The sequence below is a fragment of the Macrobrachium nipponense genome, chromosome 2 (assembly GCF_015104395.2).
Source record: "Macrobrachium nipponense isolate FS-2020 chromosome 2, ASM1510439v2, whole genome shotgun sequence".
Classification (NCBI taxonomy): domain Eukaryota; kingdom Metazoa; phylum Arthropoda; class Malacostraca; order Decapoda; family Palaemonidae; genus Macrobrachium; species Macrobrachium nipponense.
In genome coordinates, this window is record NC_087201.1 from 60,845,129 (window position 1) to 60,866,103 (window position 20,975).

The 20,975-nt window shown below is 34.8% G+C and overlaps 1 protein-coding gene across 3 annotated transcripts in view; it reads right to left on the reverse strand.

Annotated features, from left to right (window-relative positions):
• The window catches only part of LOC135220634 (uncharacterized), a 68,675-nt gene extending 47,989 nt beyond the window's left edge, over positions 1–20,686 (reverse strand). For 2 of the 3 annotated variants that reach the window (XM_064257953.1, XM_064257952.1), the window contains exon 1: positions 20,455–20,686. The gene's annotated coding sequence lies outside the window, so the exon portion shown is untranslated. Of the gene's footprint in view, positions 1–8,402; positions 8,579–20,454 lie in introns of those variants that run through there. The other variant, XM_064257951.1, reaches the window with a different exon arrangement.
• Positions 20,687–20,975: the final 289 nt, after the last annotated feature.

The window sequence follows — 20,975 nt, forward strand, 5'->3', positions numbered from 1 at the left end:
ACCGAAGGGGCCGCACAGTAACGACGGACAACTTCTACACGACGCTCCCGCTCGCCTTGGCACTCGCGGACGAAGGCATGCATTTGTGTGGCACCATTCGACAGAAACCTTATATTCCTAAGAAACTTTCTGAGAAGGTGCTTCCCGTCAAGGACTCAGTGGCTGTGTTCAATTACCAACACAATTTAACTCTTCAGTGTCAGCAAGTAAACAGGACTCAATAGGTGATGCATCATGATCCGTCTGAGATCGAAAAGAGGAAGACGGACATTCAGATGTTTTATAATGCCACGTAAGGAGGTGTAGACACATTCGATCAGATGTGTGGTACATCAAATTGTGTTCTTCAAACACAACACTGGCCACTGTGTCTTTTCTAGGGGATATTGAATATAATTATGGTAAATTCTTATATCTCTATTCGTGCATGGCCTTCTCCAAGATGGTGCCAAGGCGAATGTCCCTCAATGAGATCGCCCTTGACTTGTGTGCTCCCCTTGTCAGACGAAGGTTTTACACGTCAACCAAGTTGTTGAAGGGGCTCCGTCAGTTGATGGCTGACACTTTCAAGCTGGTTGAGCTTGACCAAAGACCTCCGCTTCCCTGTGGCCACATCAAGCTTCCTAAAAGGATTCGCTGCCAGAACTGCCCACCTAAGGACGACCATAAGACAAACACATGGTTCAGATGCAAGGAGCCTGTTTGCCTGCAGCATCAAACTGTCTTGTGTCCGAATTGTGTCTGATGGTTATAGGTAAGTTACGTCATGAAACTTTTTTTTTTACAACTTCTTTGCATAAATTCTATAATTGTAATCTTTACAAAACACATATTTTTTTTTTACCTAAAGTATTGCAATATTCTAAATTTTTTTTTAATTGATTTCCTTTTCAAATCAATTTTTTGGTCAGAATTTCAATTTTATATCTGATAAATAATTTTCAAACATCCAGAAAGCCACCATAAAAGTTTTATGCAAACCCACGAATAATTAGATAAGTAAATAACAGCTTGAAATTGACATATCCTTCCTCTCCATTTCAGGTGGCAGATTTGTCCGTGGGAGTTGGTGTGGTCTGGGTCCATTTTGTTGACATACCCGAAAGGTAAGTTGGCATATCTCTATATATTCTTGTTTTCTATAGAATTTGTGATAATTTGGTATATTTTCATGCATAAATATCATATTTTATAGTAGATACAATGATTTTCATAAGAAATTTTCATGGTGAAACTAGGTCAAAAAATGACCTTTAGATTTGGCCCCTGGTATAACAGTTAATTACATCTTAGTGTAGATCTTTTTTTCACCTATTTCCATCCTAGGATAATATGAGTTTATCTTATTAAAAGATTAGCCACTCCTTACATTTCATCATATGTATATATATATATATATTGCAACAAATCACTGTAGACGTGTGATGATCATATATGCATACAGCCAGGAGAAGGGTGAAATGAAATGACTTGAACCGAGCGCTTTCATGTATTTCTACACCTCATCAGGGTTCAGGTACAAGTGCCAAGAAAACAAATACAGAGTCACAAGAAGACTTCGTGGCAAGACAAATGATGCTAAAAAACAAACAACGCTAACAACTACCAGACAGTTCTAATACCTAATAGCCTACTTGTTTTAAAATACCCTTCGTTAAAATCTCATCAACTTTGTACAAACCTAGGCTGATATTCAATAAATTATCACAGTCTTGTTTAATTATACATGATTCTATTAAATTTCTTTTCACCAAATCTCTACAAAACATAATTTCCTTTGAGTCTGTCCAGTTAATACCATGATCACTATTATTCATATGCACAAATAATGCATTTGACATATTACCAGTTCTTACATTATATTTGTGCTGTTTTAATCGAACTGCCAATGTCTTTCCACTTTGTCCCACGTAAGTTTTATTACAATTTTTGCACGGAATCTTATAAATACAACCTGTTCCATTTCCAGGTGTGAATTTCTTATCAGCAAGTTTCTAATAGTTCCTAGAGTTTTGAACACAATATTAATACCTAGTGGTTTGACTTGTCTCGGGATGTTATTAAAGCAAGTATAAAAAGGAAGCACTAAAAGGTTTTTGTTTTCGAACTTTTCAGTTTTTGTCAATCCGTAAACGTTTTTCGTGCCTTACAATAGGTGTTTTCAATAAAACTGTTTGGGTACCTCAAATTGCCAGCAATTTCACGTATCTTGTCAATTTCATGATCTAAAAATTCGGGGCTGCTGACCCGCAGGGCCCTTAAAAACATAGCAGAAAAAACAGCAGTCTTAGTTCTAAAAGGATGGTTTGAATAAAAATGTACATAAGAACAGATATTTGTGGGTTTCCTATAAACAGAAAAATTGAACTTTTTCTATCAAATCTATTGTACCAACACATCTAAAAAATGGCAATTTTCCTTCTTCTTCCCTTCCCTCTCAAGGGTGTAACTTTATGGAGGGCACTAGTGCATTTAGTCTACTAAGAAAGTTGTTTACGTTCTTTTTCACTGGCCATGAACAAAAGATTGTCATCCACATATCTTATCCATAACACACCTCTTGGCAATAAATTCGGTAAATATTTTCTTTCAAAAACTCCATATATGATTGCTAAGTATAGGAGAAAGAGGATTTCCCATGGCCATACCGAATTTCTGTTCATAATAATTACCATTAAAAGTAAACTTGCAACCTTTGATACACAATTTTATAAGTTCTATTAAAGTTTTGTGTGGCAATATGAACACATGTTTCATTTCATCCTCCTCCAGAAACTCTAACAGGTCATCTATTGGCACCTTTGTAAAAAGAGAAGTAACGTCGAAACTCACCATTATAAAGTCATAATTTGGGTTAAAATTATTAAGACGACTGATAAAATCTACATTATTTTCGAGAGAACATCCCGAGACCGTCCCACTAGTGGTGTAAGTATTTCAACAAGCCATTTTGATAGTTTATATGCAAAAGAACCACAGAGCTTATAATATGGTCTTACTGGATTACCTTGTGTTCATATTGCCACACAAAACTTTAATAGAACTTATAAAATTGTGTATCAAAGGTTGCAAGTTTACTTTTAATGGTAATTATTATGAACAGAAATTCGTATGGCCATGGGAAATCCTCTTTCTCCTATACTTAGCAATCTATATATGGAGTTTTTTGAAAGAAAATATTTACCGAATTTATTGCCAAGAGGTGTGTTATGGATAAAGATATTGTGGATGACATCTTTTGTTCATGGCCAGTGAAAAAGAACGTAAACAACTTTCTTAGTAGACTAAATGCACTAGTGCCCTCCATAAAGTTCACCCTTGAGAGGGAAGAAGAAGGAAAATTGCCATTTTTAGATGTGTTGGTACATAGATTTGATAGAAAGTTCAAAATTTTCTGTCTTTATGAGGAAACCCACAAATATCTGTTCTTATGTACATTTTTATTCAAACCATCCTTTTAGAACTAAGACTGCTGTTTTTTCTGCTATGTTTTTAAGGGCCCTGCGGGTCAGCAGCCCCGAATTTTTAGATCATGAAATTGACAAGATACGTGAAATTGCTGGCAATTTGAGGTACCCAAACAGTTTTATTGAAAACACCTATTGTAAGGCACTGAAAAACGTTTTGACTGGAATTTGAACAAAAACTGAAAAAGTTCGAAAACAAAAACCTTTTAGTGCTTCCTTTTTATACTTGCTTTAATAACATCCCGAGACAAGTCAAACCACTAGGTATTAATATTGTGTTCAAAACTCTAGGAACTATTAGAAACTTGCTGATAAGAAATTCACCTGGAAATGGAACAGGTTGTATTTATAAGATTCCGTGCAAAAATTTGTAATAAAACTTACGTGGACAAAGTGGAAAGACATTGGCAGTTCGATTAAAACAGCACAAATATAATGTAAGAACTGGTAATATGTCAAATGCATTATTTGTGCATATGAATAATAGTGATCATGGTATAACTGGACAGACTCAAAGGAAATTATGTTTTGTAGAGATTTGGTGAAAAGAAATTTAATAGAATCATGTATAATTAAACAAGACTGTGATAATTTATTGAATATCAGCCTAGGTTTGTACAAAGTTGATGAGATTTTAACGAAGGGTATTTTAAAACAAGTAGGCTATTAGGTATTAGAACTGTCTGGTAGTTGTTAGCGTTGTTTGTTTTTTAGCATCATTTGTCTTGCCACGAAGTCTTCTTGTGACTCTGTATTTGTTTTCTTGGCACTTGTACCTGAACCCTGATGAGGTGTAGAAATACATGAAAGCGCTCGGTTCAAGTCATTTCATTTCACCCTTCTCCTGGCTGTATGCATATATATATATATATATATATATATATATATATATATTATATATATATATATATATATATATATATATTTGTTTTTAAAAATATTTTTGTAAATTTTTTTGTATACTTACATTTTTAATTTATTTTTAATATATAGTTAATTTGTAGGTGGGTGTTATTCATCTTTCAAAAGTTTTTATCATTTTTTGAAGTATTTTTTAACAATTAAAACATTAAAAAATTCACTAATAAATTTTTCACGAATTTGTTTTTGAGCTGGGGTCGAGTCGACCCTACCGCACCTATATAGGTTGGTTTATCCAGGTTAATAATTGTGAATACAAAAAGTCTGGTGACTTATACATAATCTCACTTTTATGCAGTTCCATCCTATTTTACTGTCCTTTTGTAGTCTTTCCCTACCACAGATCTCGAGAGAACCTACACCAGAAATAATTATTCCTAAATAAATACCTGAAAGATTCAAATTCATTTGTGCACACCTTGTTCTTATTATTTTTGCTTTTGTTTTTGCTTTTCCTATATTAATTTGGGCCCCTATTTCCAGATATATGGTGCATTCTACTTAGCAAGTTTTGTCAGTGTTGGTGTGGTCTTTCTGATCTAAAGCGCATCATTTGCTTATTGTAAGTGCACCAGTGCACCAGGTTTTTGCTATTGCTCCAGTCTAAACCTTCTCTTCCACCTCACTTCACCTCTCCTTTCATTACATCTATGCGAAGGGAAAACAGAAAAAGTGAAATTGCATTTCATTTTAGTACCACACAATGACCAGCAAATTAGCTTGACAAGACCCCATCATCATTAACTTCGTATTGTTTTTACTCATGGATAATTTCGGCTAGTTTTTCACATTCAACGGAAATCCCAAAACGACACAACACCTAACACCTGCCAGGCGTAATCTCAACTCTGCCAAGTTATGAGGTGCATGATTTTGCTCGACGACCGCCTCTCACCTGACTTCTAGTAAATCAATCGATGGTACCAGAAGGAGACTTTAAAATCCTACGTGAACTGTGCCTCTAGTTTTTTTCACCGCAACCGACCTATAGTATTCTATTCTATACCCTTATTTCTCTTACTGTTTTGACCTGCCCTCCTTTTGACAAGTAGTTTTGTCTTCTTTTCACTTACAGATATTTCATCAATAATGGTGTGCGTTACCCAAATCATAGGCTTCGTTAACATCAACAACCTGTCTGTCCAAACACACACTTACACATACCCACAGACGCGCGCACACACACACACACATACACACACAAACATACATATCTGTATATAAAAACGTGATGCTTATACGAACAAAGTTACAGCCACAACGGAAATTTGAAACAAAGGAACATCAGGCAGAAAACGGCCCAGCTTCAATTTAAATTAAACAAGTTGAAAACTCTGATCAAGGAAAGTGATTGGACAAAGATTGCAAAAAGAGACTGTGTGGTGGATTTATCAAGAAAAAGTATTAGTGAAAATGTTATATGCACTTTAGGCTATAGGTTGTAATTTGTAATTTCAACCAAGGCAACTGTATTGTCTATAGCGCCATCTATTAATGCCTTTGAAAAATTCAGTAACCTCTGCCAACAACAGTATGACACAATAAAAGGGATCATATATTTAGTAATGAAATTTCCATATGAAATGAAATGAACTTCCCGGCACATTATAGAAATGTCTTGGCTGAGTTGACAAAGGATAAAACCATACATATAACTAAGGTCAATAAGTCCAACGCCGTAGTATTTATGGATAAAGAATTGTGTTATATCAAAAATGGAAGGACTGTTAAGTAACAGCGATAATTACTTAAATCTAGACAAAAACCCCTTAGAAGTAATAAAAACTTTCAATAGTACAATAAAAGTATCCAGAAAAAAACAAGTCTCGTAAATCGGTTTTTAAAGAACTCACCTTCTTTGCCGTATCTATTAAGGGCTAGTAAAAACACATAAAGAAAATAACCCTATGAGACTAATAATTAATTCTGTGGTCTTTATAACTTATAAGCTCTCGAAAAATCTAACAAAATTTTTGTCACCATTGCTAAGAACTATTTATGGTAACCATCTCATGAATTCTTTAGAGTTGACTTCATCCTTTAGAATTGACTGACAAAATCAACGGCATTACAATCAATCCAGATTCACGCTTAGTAAGTTTTGATGTGTTCCTCATTCACTAAAGTTCCTACTGACTCGGTAACTTGATTTGCCACTAACAATTAGCCAGGTGATAGAAGTAATAAGATTATGCATATGTGACTGTAAATTCATTCTCAACTGGGAATATTTCAAACAAACTTTTGGTATGGCAATGGGAAACTAACTTTCGCCTGTTCTTTCAAATCTAAAAATGGAATTTTTTGAACGCATTTACATCCCAAGATTTTCCATTTTCCTGTGACATGGTACCGTTATTTTGACGATATTTTAGCCATCATACCCAAAGACTTGGATGTAAATAATATATAGGCTCAACTAAATGACCAAGTCCTTTCTTTTAAATTTACACTTGAGTTAGAGAAAGGTGATTGTTTACCCTGTTTGGACATTTATATGAAAGGGGAATCTTTCAATTGTAAATTTAGTATTTATAATAAACAGACACATAATTTGACATATGAAAACTATTATTCACGACTTCATATAATGTCAGTTTTTTCACCAATGTTCCTTCGAGCCTTTTGCTAACAGTCAGTCCTGAGTTTTTAGGACTGACTGTTCGCAAGGCTCGAAGGAACATTGGTGAAAAAACTCACATTTTTATATTTATACGATGTCGTGAATAATAATAGTGTTCATATGCCAAATTATTTATCTGTTTCCTTTAAATACTAAATTTACAATTGAAAGGTTCATGTCACAGGAAAATGGAAAATCTTGGGGATGTAAAGGCGTTCAAAAAATTCTATTTATAGATCAAGAATTCAAAAACATCATAAAAATAGGAACAGATTTGTGCTGTCTATCCCATAACATGGATGTTTTTTACAGTAAAGTTATTAAGACCTGTGAAAAATCAGAAAGGAAAAAAAGAAGTGCCATCAAACACCCTTTGTTTGCCACATTTTATTGGATTTGAAGATGTAAAACCTTTTTTAAACAGTTTTTAATACAAATGTATCTTTCATATATAATAATGTACGTAAAATACATGCTTTTAAAAATTACTCCCGAAAAGATAGCAATATTATATACAAAATTCCATGTATGGACTGTGATTTATTTTACTTAGGTCAGACTAGTAAAAAATTGAACACCAGATTAAAACAAAACAAATACTCAGTAAGAACAAATCGTACAAATAATGCTTTTTACACTTAGTGAAAAGTCCCACAGAATACATTGGACGCAAAGCTAAATATTGCCACGTCGTAACGAAACTATTTCAAGGAAATTGTTAGAATTTGTTTTGATTCAGTTAATCATTTTAATTTAAGCCAAGGATTATTTTCTTTTAAACTGGTCATAAAACATATGTTCCAGAAGGAATTGAAAGATAGAATAAAGAGGATTACCAATAAGTAGATTTCGATTTTAATCAGTTGACCGTTCTGTGACCTCCCGACCTTTTTGTATTCCCTTATGACTTGTACCCACTATTTATATAGGCCCTTGCTTCTGTGTATCTTTAGTTGCTCTGACCATGTCTTGGTAATAAGACGAAAGTACTTAGTATCTACAGAGTTTCAATTTTCCATCGTGGCTGTAACTTTGTTTGTATACACTATATGTATGAAATTTATATATAATATATATATATAATATATATATATATATATATATATATTATATATATATATATATATGTGTGTGTGTGTCTATATATATATATATATATATATATATATATATATATATATAATATATATATATATCTATTTATTTATATACATATTATATATAATATATATATAATATATATATATATATATATATAATGTGTGTGGCGGCGCGCGCGCGCGCAAGTGCTTTTCTATTGGTGTGGGTATTCAAGTACAAGCATCCTATCCACGATCGAGACAAACCCCCGGTACAGCTGAATGAGAACGAACGAGCGAAGAAAAAGTTACCTTTCCCCGATGAGATAGTTGTAAGTTAGTTCGGAAGGCAGCAACCAGCAACCGTCCACTACCCACAAAGGAAGAACCCGATAGACCTGCGACCTGTTTTCACAAGCGCCTTTGATTTCATTTGCGTCGTCGAAGGTGACGTGACAGCGTTGTGAATAAGTCTCCAGATGCGTAGCAATGCAGAGAACTGAAGCCTGAATAATTCAATACATTGTCAGAAAGAGAAATTCTGTAATATTTTTTCAAGACTACCAGCCATGACCAATCATGCTGCGTTAGGTATGTACAGAATTTGTGAAATGCGTTCGGTAGTCTGTCATTCATAGAATAGTTTTTTTTTATCCTTTATAAGATTAAATGGCTTATTTACAAGCTCGTCTATATGCGTATGTTCTCACAACTAGGACTGAAAGTTTCATAATTTGCATATGTCGAATGAAATTCAATTAATGAGAAACCTTGACTGCGAAATGGATCAAATACTGTCATAGCACAGGTTAAATGAAGCACCTCAGAAATCGTGGTCACTCACTCAAGCCACAAACAAATGAATGGAGGGTTGGTTACCCTGCTCGAAAAACGAAGGGATAATGGGGAACGCCATGGAAGGAAACACCGCATTTACAGTAACTAGCGAGTGATTGATTGATTAATTAGTTCTTGCTGGCGTCGCAACGACGAGGTTATTGACGCCGTATTTTATAGAGTAGTTAAATTTTTGGAAAGAAAGTAATAGGAATAAGAATAATTACTATGAATTAAGAAACAATTTAAAAATCAATGAAAATATATATACAAAGTACATGTATACACATACATACACACATGCATTGTGGCGGATTCACAAGCAAGCAAAGAAAGCAAGCAAATCTCCCCACAGTTACTTTAGTCGTACCGACTATCAATGTTCCCCCAGCCACACTTTGGACATATTTGGCTAATTCATTTATATATATATATATATATATATATATATATATATATATATATGTATACACAGGTATAATATGATGACACATTATTGTTTAAAGAAGATGACTAATAGATGCACACGGAACAATAAAATCAAATAAAAATTATTTCTATATTTTAGATTAGAACAAATCACAGTAAAACTCACTTCTAGCTCTAAGTTACTCGAATTCTTTTTTGTATTTTTTTTCTAGATATCAGTATTGTTATTGGTATTATTATTTTTTCTTTTTTTATGAGCCGGCATGTTTTTTTCTTTTATTATCTCTGGGGCATAGTGAGCCACTTGTAATCGTGCAATACGCCACTGTTGGCGCATGCGCCATAGGTTGGCCATCACCCAACAAGCAAACCATTCGCTAACTATCCATCCACCACTTACGCTCTTTCTCTCTCCCTCTCGATAGCTTGCTCACTCACACTTCAGAAAAACACATACGCACTTACACACTATCATACAGCAACACCAAACACGAACACAACATACCAATATACGAAAACATTTACTCTCGCAATTATTCCCAACTACAAACAACCCAACGATACTCTCTCTCTCTCTCTCTCTCTCTCACCCTTGAAGACGTTGTCGAATGTAACTACCATATCACTCCTCCATAGCATATACATACACACATATAAGCTACGATATATACAAACACATACTGACATATGTACACAAACACAAACATCATGACCAAATTAACCTAAAGTTCTGCAAGAATACCTGCTTCTTGAAGGAATTAAAAAGGCTATTCTCACAAGAATCTCTTCCTAAAATTGCATCGTTTACAATTCTTTCTTCCAACTGCATTAAAATGATGGTTCCTTACTGACATTAAGCTGGGACATTCTACTATCACATGTTTTACTGTAATGGGAACAAGACAATCCTCACAAAATGGTTGAGGGTAATTGTTCATTAAAAAACCATGGGTAATCCGTGTGTGGCTGATCCTAACCTACATAAGGCAGCCTCTTTCCGAAGGTCTTCAAACATATAAAGCTAAGGGTTGATTACATCAGTAAGTTCTCTCATTTTATCATTGTTCTCTATTGTCCAATAAAATTGCCAAACTGATTCTATTGTCTTTTTAATTTCGGGAATATAGTCTGAGCAAGGAATTGCTATACTTCTTGGATTTTTTGATGTACCTGACTTAGCCAGTTCATCAGCTCGTTCATTTCCAACAATGCCAACATGTGAGGGAACCCAGCAGAAGTTGACTACCTTCTGCTTTTGTTTTAATAAAAACAATCACTCTGTTATTTCCAGTATCACAGGGTGTATTGGGTTGAAAGGTGTCAAGGCATTCTTGGAATCACTAAAAATAATAAAATCATCTCCTTCTTAAGTAATAATTTTCTTTAGTGCTATTAAAATGCTAAAAAGTTCAGCAGTAAAGATAGAAGCAGAACTTGGTAGTGCATCACAAATAGTACTGTCAGGGTATACCACTCCAAACACAGCTCCTGCACTGGATTTGGAACCATTGGTAAAGATTTGCCTTGAGTTATCATGCTTTTCAGTATGGCAAAGGAATTTCTGTTTAAGAGTATCATCTGAACAATCTGCCTTGCAACCTGAAAACCATTTACAATATTTCACAGAGTGCAACTTCCATCGAGGGAATCTTGAAAATTTTACTGGAATTACTTTTCCTTTTATTACATTTAGCTCCTCTAAGGCACATTTTACCCTGTACCCAAAGGGTTTTCGATATGAAGCGTATCTTTCATGAATACAAAAATTGCTTTTAAAAATTGTATTGTAGGCTAAGGAATCAGAGTTCTCTGTATGCGGTACCAATATTTCAACAGGGTAAATTTCCTTATCAAATGTACGGGTAGTTCACCCGCATCTACTAATAAACTAGATATTGGGAAGGCTCTAAAGGCTCCTGTTGCAATTCTGATTCCCCCATGGTGAACTGCATTCAAAGTATCTATCTTCTCGTAGTTGCTGCCGAGTAGATTTCTGACCCATATGCCAATTTTGAAGCAACCATTGCTTTTAAATACGTAACAAGAGCTTTCTATCGGCACCCCCAATTTGTATGTCTTAAGACTTTCAAAACCTCTGATGCCTTCATGCATTTGACTTTGAGGCTCTTGAGATGAGATTCTCATGTTAACTTGCTATCAAAGATGAGGCCTAAAAACTTGTTTCCTGTACACATGTAAGTCTCTGTCCACTTGAAAACACATCTGGGTGTGGATGAACCCTCTGATGCGGCAGAAATGTATAACGACAGGTTTGGCAGAGGAAAATTTAAAACCATGCTCAGCTGCCAACTCTTATTTATTACCAACTGAAGGTTTTGCTCTGCAACAGACATTTTAGATGCAGCACACGAAATAGATAAATCATCAACAAACATTGTTGACATTTCATCTTTTGGAATGTTCAAGGCTATCCCATTTTTGGCTAAGGCAAACAGAGTAACATTTAACACACTTTCTTGTGCTATTCCTTCCACTTGTTCTTTCAAATTAGACAAAGTACTACCCACTCTGACTTTAAAATATCTGTTCTTTAAAAAAAAAAAAATACAAAAGTGGTAGTTCACCACGCAGACCAATTTCATGCCAGACTTTCATAATTCCATGCCTCCAGGCAGTATTATGCGACTTTTCTAGCTCAAAGAAAACTGCTACATAATGCTGCTTGGAAGCAAATGCCTGACAAATTGCATTCTCAAACGTATCAATACATCTAAGCAAGAGTGCATACGGCGAAAGCCACACTGGGATGATGATATAATTTTCTTTGACTTCTAAAAACCATATCAACCTAAAGTTTACCATTTTTGCCATAAGTTGACATAAACAGGATGTTATAGCTATCGGTTTATGGCTCTTACGGACAGATGAATCTTTCCCAGGTTTGACAAAGGGTAAAACGTTTTGTCGCTATTTCCCAAACACTAGGGTAATCACTCTCCTTAAAAATTCTATTGATAATACTTAAAATGGAAAATTTGGTTTCCTTTGAGGTATTCTTGATCATTTCATATAAAATTTTATCAGGTCCAGGTGCAGTGTTTTTACTGTTACTAAGATAAAATAAGAATTCCTCCATGGTAAAAGGCATATTATATGATTCAGATCTAAAAGAAGTAAAATCAAGTACTTCAGACTCTGCTAACACTCTCTCCCTGTAGGATGGAGAATTTTCATCCTTGCTTGATATCTTTGCAAATGTTCAGCAAAAACATTGCTTACAGAGTACTAACTAGTGAACTTTGGAAATGTTATCCATTAGGCAAATGGAAAGTATTGATTTCCACAGTACACAAATATGTATAAAGAGAATTCCTTTTGACTTCGCAGAACCAGAGAATGCTTAAATATTCATTCAATCGTTTATTTGTTTTTGTTCTTATGAATTTTTCACCACCACCGAGTAAAGATAATTGTCTCCTTCCTCAGTCACTGCGCCTGACATGAACCAGAATTCTGCCAGGCTAGTGTGGCCTTCATCTTCTACTGTAAATTAACTGTACCTTCACTTATTTATTTCTTCTTTATTATTTTCTTCTGCATATTCACGTTTACTTCAATACACCATAACTTTTTTTAAAGAAAAGATTGGAAGCATCAGTTTTCCATATTTTACCTAATAAATGTGATGGACGTCTGATTCATTCATGTGAATCACAACAAGGTTCACAGTATTGATCTTCGGCGATATTCCACCTTTCCAAAAAGAATGAAGTCACTGAGAAGGTGTGAATCCGAAGCACCACACAAAAGTCATCAGCTCATGAGTCCGCGTATTGAGGCCGAGTGTCATTGAAGAGCTTTTATTCCATGCTTTCATTTGATAGGACTGCGTCTGTCTGTCGGGATCAAATCTTGCAACACAATTTTCGACCTGTTCCCTTCGTATGATGGACTAGAAATTTTGCATGCTTACTCAATCTCGGTGACATGACAACATTACACGATCAGTAGGTCAGTAGTGACCTCTAATGACCCTACAGTGACCTCTCCCAGTAGATCATGATTTGTATGAAACTCTTCGGAATTTTCACAACTTCTTTGACTCTGTAAAATCCAGGGTTGGAGTACCTAATTACAATTGAAGAAATTAATTACAATTACAATGACAATTACTTAAAAAATGTAAATGACACTTACAATTACATTTGGAGGTAGCAAGACATTACAATTACAATTACTTAACAAATTCAACTACAATTACAGAAATAATTACAACTCTCTTCGGTGCGAGAGTAAAGGCTAATCTTTGGCACAGGAAAGTGTATTGAGGCAGCAAATTGAGATAATAGGGTTAAATAATTCATTTCTAGAAGCGTAAGTGATAGAAGAGCAGAGGTCATACATAAAAGAGTATTTATTAACACTAGTTAGGAAACACTTGGACTATGACATTGAGTTCTGGTTACCAAACGAGAAAGCAACCCATCACTCCTGATGGAGCCCGATCCTCACCACATGAATTTTATAATTACAATTAAATTACAAATTACATCTTCCTGTAATTATTCAAATTACAATTACTTACTATATTTTCATTTTCAATTACAATCACAATTATACGAAATTCTGTGATTAATTACATTTCAATTACATTACATTTATTCCAACCCTGGTATAATCTATCTTTTATATAACACCTCCCCTTCCCTCCTCTCTCCCTCCCCAGCACACGATCAAAGTGTTAATTTAGACTGTTGTCCCTACCCACCCTTCCCTTCCCTTCCATTCCATCATCTCCCCCTTCTCACCTCACCTCAACTCCCTCCCCTCCCCCTTCCAACCTAACCTTCCCCTCCATCTCCTTATTTTCTTCCCCTTCCCTATGCCTCTGCCTCCTTTTCCCTCTTCCATCACCCTCCCCTCCCCCTTCCCACATAACCTCTCCCTCCAATTTCCCTTCCCCTTCCTATTTTCGTCCCCTCCCCTCCCCTCCCCATCCAACTCCCCTTCCACTTTCCCTCACCTTTCTAATCCCCCTCCCCCGTAAACTGATATCAATTTCATTAACTACAATCATAAATCGGTCATATTTTCTGTCAAAAATAAAAAGTATAAAATAAATTTTTACAAGTTTACAGCTTAAAAGTTAAAAATAAAAATGATTTGAGACGCAGCAGGATTTTCTTACAATTAAGCATGACTACAAAATTAAAAGCGTGGTTCCCAAACCATCGAAGGAAATGCTACAAGAGAAGAAATTTAGTTTTGTTTCTTGTAGCATTTCCTTCCACGTTTGGGGCCCACGCGTTGACTTTTATACTTCCTGGAGTGTCTCAAATAATCGTTTGTAACTTTTTGGCGCATTTTGGTAAAATCGGGTTTAAATTTTTTTTATTTATGTATGAAGTGTCAAAGAAATCCCACCAGCAAGTCGACGAGGAATGTACAAACGCATACATACATGGACTTGATGGACAAAATGAAGGGAAGAAAAGGAGGATTAACAACGGCAATCTGTTTTTTGCTTCAGCTTTTACAGTCGCACACTCGGGACCTTTCCGTTCGCGTGACACTTTGCCGGCAATAAAATTTCATAGCAGAGCATTGGAACTACTCCAAGTGAAGTCCGATGTATATATTTTATGCACAAAACAGTTATCATACTCAGTAAAAACAGCCCTTCCGAAATATATATATATATATATATATATATATATATATATCTATATATATATATGTATGTATGTATTTATATGTGTCATATCATATTACCGTGATTCATTAACATACATCGAGCTACAACTGTCCTTTAATATCTAATTCACTCTACCTCGGAATTTATATATTTTCTTATATCTTAACCGAAGGGATTTATTTATTTATATTTATTTATGTTTAATAAGTATTATTTATTTATAGTTATTTATGTATTTATTTATGTTTATAAGTTTATTTTATTTATTTATGTATTTATGTATTTATGTATTAAATATTTATTTATGTATGTATTTATGTATGTATTTATTTATGTGTATGTATTTATGTATGAATTTATGTATTTATGTATGTAGGTGAGTATTATATATGTATTTACGTATTTATTTATGTATTTAAGTATTTATTATGTTTTTATGTATTTATGTATGTATGTATGTATGTATTTAAGTATTTATTTATGTATTATTTATGTATTATGTATTTATGAATTTATTAGTATTATATGTTTATATTTATATGTATGATTTATTTGGTTATTTATGTTTAATGTATTTATTATGTATTATTTGTTATTTTGTCTATTTATGTATTTAATTAATGTATTTATGTAATTTAATTTTATTTTTTTAATTTAATATTTATTTTATTTATTGTAATGTATTTTAATTTATGTTTATTTATTTTGAATTTATTTGCATTTATTATTTTTTATGTATTATTTATTTAGTTTATGTTTATTTATTTATATGTTTATTTTATGTATGTATTTATGCTATTTTATGTTTAATTTAATGTTGTTTATTTTAATTATTTATGTATTTATTTATTTATGTAATTATTTATGTATTTATCTATGTATTTATGTATGTATGTATTTATTTCTGTATGTATGTATGTATTTATTTATGTATGTATGTATTTATGTATTTATGTATGTATTTATTTATGTATGTATGTATGTCTATTTATGTATTTATTTATGTATTTATTTATGAATTTATTTAAGTATTTATTTATGTATGTATTTATTTATGTATTTATTTATGCATTTACGTATTTATTTATGTATTTATTTATGTATTTATCTATGTATTTATTTATGTAATTATTTATGTATGTATGTATGTATTTGTGCATGTATTTATGTATGTATGTATGTATGCATTTATGTATTTATTTATTTATTTATTTATTTATTTGTGTATTTATTTATGTATTTATGTATTTATTTATGTATTTATGTATGTATTTATTAATGTATTTATGTATGTATTTATTTATTTATTTATTTAACACGAGTTACCCCCGAATCCTTTTTCAAGCGTCTAAACTTCTGCCTGTAAGCTTCGGGGACTAAATCATAAGCTCTTGAAATAATGGAATTTCCGTAACCATAGTCTCAACACCTCGATCTCATGGGCGCGCTTTTTGGCCCTCTCTTTAGCATGTAGCTCTGGTCCCTTTATGCGAGATTGTTCCCTCACATGTTCTCATTTTCCCTCATCAGTTAGTTCCCTTGTCAGCCTCATTACGTTTCACATCTATCATTGTGGATTCTAAATGATAAACCCCCTTTTCCATTTCCATTTCTTTTTCCTTCCCTTCATACTCTTCGGCAGCCTTAGCCACCTCCAACAAAAGGCGTCCCCTTTCTTAACCTGCGAGGCTAAACCCAGATTGACAAACTCCGCTGTTCAAAATAATTGGTTCCTTTTCAGTTCGTATGGATTGCTTTCGCAATCTGGATCATCAAGCAGACTGGCAATAGCTGACTTTTTATCTTCAAAATAATGCATGAATATGAATTTTTCTGACTGGGGGACCTGAACCTAAAAACCTAAATTAGTTCACCTCTGACCTCTCCAACAGTCTTCCCGCTAAAAGCTGTTTTGTCAAATGAGATCGTGGTCACGTCGCCAGAATTTGTTATGAACGTCAGTGTTCTGTCCCAGAGCCGTAACAAATGATTATTTATTATATTTCACAGGTTCTCCCTCTGTTAATTAGTCGCCAGCAACGAGCAAAGACTTAAGCCTGAAGCAGAACTCCGTAAAGACGAAACGCTCGTGAAAGGAAAAACGAGACAGACAACTTCAATGCAATGTAAACAATGCTCCGTAGTTTCTTCGGCCCAGTCGAGTTTTCTGTACACTGTATAATGCTATATGAAGCTTTCAGCCACGACCCATGAAACTCCCAGCCGTGGCCAATGAAGCTTTCATCCACGGCACGGTGGTGGATTGTGCTGTTGGCACCTATAGCATTGCCTGACGCACGAAAAATGGCTAACTTTAACTTCAACTAAGGTCAAATCTACTGAGAATAGAGGGCTAAAATTTGGTATGTTTGATGATTGGAGGGAGGATGATCAACATACCAATTCGCAGCCCTCCAGCCTCAGAAGTTTTGTAGTTTCAAGATCTGAGGACGGATAGAAAAGTGTGGACGGACAGAAAAAGCCTCCGTCATAGTTTTCTTTTACAAAAAGCTAGAAACTTAACCAAACAAAAGATGTCCCCCAAAAGAAAGTACTCCAGAAACTGGAAATTCACTTACAACTACAAACTCACGCAATGCCTTCATAATTCACCTACTTATAGCTAACTGATAAAATAGAGCCAGGGAGAGAAAAGTGGAAGGTGGAGATCAACACTTACCCAATGACGGATATATCCCCTTACACGAGAGTCGAAGGCACTACAAGGAAAAAACAACCTTAACATATTTTGTACACGAATATCTTAGTACAATAACTGAATAATACACTTTATAACTTATAGTCGTAGGAATAGGATGTAGTACATAAATCCCTGAAAAATGTAATGCAGCTCATTGACGCTGTCCTTCGTTTAATTCACACAATGATGCGACGAGTCGAGATCCCGCACAAAGGCGAATAATCACTAAGTGATAATAATAATAATAATAATAATAATAATAATAATAATAATAATAATAATATTAATAATAATAATAATGTTCTAAAGGGTCCACAATAATACAAAGTGTAAAAAGTCTGTGTATAATTTTGAAGACTTTACAGAAAGCTTTCGAACCCTTCCCTGGGTTCATCTTCAGTCCAAATGAAGATACGTTACGACAAGTACAGAGGTAAATTTTTTTTTTAAAAAACAAGAGACGTTGAGATCGTTGACAACGGTCGTTAGCTCGTTAATGGGCCAGGTGAAGAAAGAGGGTAGTTAACAACAACTAGGTGATACCCTCTCCCCTATCAATCCTTCTAGCTGCAATCCTGTTGGATCTTCGTACAGGTTGTTGCAACATTACATGAAGTCCTTCATCCAAGGGCGTAGATAGGGCACCGTTATCAGACTCCCCGGGGCAGCGGTTACCTGGACAGGAATAGGCAAGGCAGAGGCAGCATCAGGAGAGGGAAAAACAGAGCCTGTCCTATAGTTAAAAATCTTTTAAAAACATACTAGTAATATAAAAATTAACAAATGGGTCTTCGTTGACAAAAGACTTGTTTCCTTTGAATGATTCTCCCAAACTTATAGCAGCTCCCTCGACTAGTCGTCTGACATTTACATTGTTACTTTTAAAGATAATTTTAGCCTCGTTCCAGTTGAGTCTATGATCATTCATGAATGCATGTGCTACTATTGCGCTGTTTTGTGATTGTAGTTCATAAGCTCGCTTATGTTCGCCCAAACGTATATCTAGTCCCCGTCCACTTTCACCAAAATATTTACTATTACAATCCATACACGGTAGTTCGTAAACGCCCTGGGACTATGGGATTTTTGTCATTGTTATTGTTTCTTACGAGGGAACGTCTTATTGTATTTTCATATTTGAACGCAATTTTAGTTTCCTTCTGACTTTTGTTGATATGTCCACTAATATTCTTTACTTCTGGATTAAAGGGAAGGGACAAATATCTTTTTGGTTTTTCCTTAGTATTATCTCTCAGTCCATAGAACGACTTCCTTGCTCGCGAAATCGCTTTCTCAATGAAGTGAGGGGGATATCTGAGACTTCTAAAAGTAGCCGTGATGTGTTAAGTTCACCGTCTATATATCCGGAGTCCGCAAATTCTGAATGCGCGTAAAGCAAAATTCATAATAACGTTACTTTTTATTTCTTTTGAGTGAAAAGAATAAAGTGGACATAACTCTCGGAATTGTAGATTTCCGGTAAACTGAAAATTTGTACCTCTGGCTATTACAGTCCCTGTACACTAAAACATCTAAAAATGGTAATTTGCGACTCCGAATATATAGACGGTGAACTTAAACACATCACGGCTACTTTTAGAAGTCTCAGATATCCCCCTCACTTCATTGAGAAAGCGATTTCGCGAGCAAGGAAGTCGTTCTATGGACTGAGAGATAATACTAAGGAAAAACCAAAAAGATATTTGTCCCTTCCCTTTAATCCAGAAGTAAAGAATAAATTAGTGGAACATATCAACAAAAAGTCAGAAGGAAACTAAAATTGCGTTCAAATATGAAAATACAATAAGACGTTCCCTCGTAAGAAACAATAACAATGGACAAAAATCCCATAGTCCCCAGGCGTTTACGAACTACCGTGTATGGATTGTAATAGTAAATATTTTGGTGAAAGTGGACGGGGACTAGATATACGTTTGGGCGAACATAAGCGAGCTTATGAACTACAATCACAAAACAGCGCAATAGTAGCACATGCATTCATGAATGATCATAGACTCAACTGGAACGAGGCTAAAATTATCTTTAAAAGTAACAATGTAAATGTCAGACGACTAGTCGAGGGAGCTGCTATAAGTTTGGGAGAATCATTCAAAGGAAACAAGTCTTTTGTCAACGAAGACCCATTTGTTAATTTTTATATTACTAGTATGTTTTTAAAAGATTTTAACTATAGGACAGGCTCTGTTTTTCCCTCTCCTGATGCTGCCTCTGCCTTGCCTATTCCTGTCCAGGTAACCGCTGCCCCGGGGGAGTCTGATAACGGTGCCCTATCTACGCCCTTGGATGAAGGACTTCATGTAATGTTGCAACAACCTGTACGAAGATCCAACAGGATTGCAGCTAGAAGGATTGATAGGGGAGAGGGTATCACCTAGTTGTTGTTAACTACCCTCTTTCTTCACCTGGCCCATTAACGAGCTAACGACCGTTGTCAACGATCTTCAACGTCTCTTGTTTTTTTAAATTTACCTCTGTACTTGTCGTAACGTATTCTTCATTTGGACTGAAGATGAACCCAGGGAAGGGTTCGAAAGCTTTCTGTAAAGTCTTCAAAATTATACACAGACTTTTTACACTTTGTATTATTGTGGACCCTTTAGAACATTATATATACTCTCGTGATAGAGAGTTTTTCCCTAATAATAATAATAATAATAATAATAATAATAATAATAATAATAATAATAAAGGGCGGAGATTAAAAATAAAGTATTTCTCACCCTTCTTCGACCTCAAAAGGCCTCCTGACGACTCCAGAAGAACCCAGCAAGAGCACTGACACGTTGGGCAAAAAGGTGAACCTACAGCACTGCTCGCAAAGGGGGGCGTGAGGCAGGCCCAACCACTAAAGCATAGCACAGGTTACGGGGAAAATCAGCGAGCTCCAAATTACTCGGCTGCGAAGGTCGCAAAGTGCAAAGGCGAGGGCGGAGGCTGGATCTACTTTCATTGGAGCCGAAACACAGTCTAGTGGTTCGCCTGACCAAAGAGGCCACCCAAGCCAGGTGAAGGTGACGCAGAAGCCATAAATAACAGGCAACCAGGCAAACTCTCAGGAACAAAAACTCCGCTCGTCGATAAGAAAGAAGAGAAAAATGAGCGGGTAAATATAAATGATAAAATTGCAATCAAAACCCTTGAAGGGAAAGCAAAAAGTGTTCTCAACCAGATTCCGGTGAATCTGGCAAAACAAATGTAAATGTACTTTACGATCAGTCGTTATCACAGTATATATAGTAGA